Source organism: Cebus imitator, unplaced genomic scaffold (assembly GCF_001604975.1).
Source record: "Cebus imitator isolate Cc_AM_T3 unplaced genomic scaffold, Cebus_imitator-1.0 Scaffold296, whole genome shotgun sequence".
In the NCBI taxonomy this organism is placed as follows: domain Eukaryota; kingdom Metazoa; phylum Chordata; class Mammalia; order Primates; family Cebidae; genus Cebus; species Cebus imitator.
The window spans coordinates 1,768,994-1,770,804 of record NW_016107611.1 but is presented as its reverse complement, the minus strand read 5'-3'; positions in this window follow the sequence as shown (position 1 = coordinate 1,770,804).

Below are 1,811 nucleotides of genomic sequence, written 5' to 3'. Positions count from 1 at the left end.
TTTTTTTCCCTGAGATGGAGTCTCACTCTTGTTGTCCAGACTGGAGTGCAGTGGCGCAATCTCAGCTCACTGCAACCTCCACCTCCCCGGTTCAAGCGATTCTCCTGCCTCAGCCTCCTCAGTAGCTAGGATTATAAGCACCTGCCACCACGCCCGGCTAATTTTTGTATGTTTAGTAGAAATGGGATTTCACCATCTTGGCCAGGCTGGTCTTGAACTCCTGACCTCATGATCCACCTGCTTTGGCCTCCCAAAGTGCTCAGATTACAGGCATGAGCCACTGTGCCGGGCCCGTAATAAATCTTTATGATGTCTTGAAGTTTTTCTTTATAGCATTTTTGCACTTGTGATCACACACACACACATACACACACATATTTGTGGCAGTTTCACTCCTGTTGCCCAGGCGGGAATGCAGTGGCAAAATCACCACCCACTGCAACCTCCGCCTCCCACGCCCAAGTGATTCTCCCACCTCAGCTTCCTGAGTATCTGGGACTACACGTGCACACCACTGCAACCAGCTAATTTTTGTATTTTTTGTAGAGATGGGTTTTCACCATGTTGCCCAGGGTAGTCTCGAAGTCCTGAGCTCGAGATATACTCGCCTTGGCCTTCCAAAGTGCTGGGGTTACAGGCGCAAGCCACCACGCCAGGCTGGAATTATATATTTATTTGTATGTTTAATATGTTATTTGAAGCCAGGCCTGGTGGCTCATGCCTGTAATCCCAGAACTTTGAGAGGCCGAGTGGAGAGGATCACTTGAACCCGAGAGTTTAACAAGCCCAAGCAACATGGTGAGATCTTGTCTCTATAAAAAATGTTTTTAAAAATTAGTCAAATGTGGTGGTGCACAGCTGTGGTCCCAGCTACTCGGGAGGCTGAGGAGAGAGGATCATTTGAGCACAAGAGGTGGAGGCTGCAGTGAGCTGTGATTGTGCCACTGGACTTCAGCCTTGGCAGCAGAGCAAGACCCTGTCTCAAGGAGAAAAAAAAGGAAAAAGAGAGAGAGAGGAAAAAAATGTTTCTGTTTTCTGAGACAGAGTCTCTCTCGGTAGCCCAGGCTAGAGTGCAATGGCACGATTTTGGCTCACTGCAACCTCCTCCTCCTGGGTTCAATTGATTCTCCTGCTTCAGCCTCCCGAGTAGCTGGGATTACAGGCATCCACCACAATGCTCCACTAATTTTATATTTTTAGTAGAGATGGTGTTTCTCCATATTGGTAAGGCTGGTCTCAAACTCCTGACCTTTGGTGATCCACCTGCCTTGGCCTCTTAACGTGCTGGGATTATAGGTGTGGGGCATCGCGACTGGCAAAAAAAATCTGTTCTTTGAGGGTGGGTGCTGAGGCTGTCATGGTCACCTTTCTGTTCCGAGGGACCAGCGCAGAATCAGGCACGTGGTAAATGCTGCTGTTTGTTGAACAAACAAACAAAAACCAGCATTTATTTATTTATGATTTTTTTTGAGGCAGACTCTCCCTCTGTAACCCAGGCTGGAGTGCAGTGGCATGCTCTTGGTCACTGAAGGCTCTGTCTCCTGAGCTCAAGCGATCCTCCTGCCTCAGCCTCCCGAGTAGCTGGGACTATAGGTGTGCACCACCACACCCAGCTAATTTTGAAAATATTTTTAGCAGAGATGGGGTTTCACCATATTGGTCAAGCTGATCTGGAACTCCTGACCTCAAGTGATCCACCCACCTCGGCCTCCTAAAATGCTGGGATTACAGGCATGAGCCACCATGCCCAGCCAAACTAGTATTTATTGAATGCTTACTATGTGCTAACCCCAGTTTTAACTGCTTTCTGT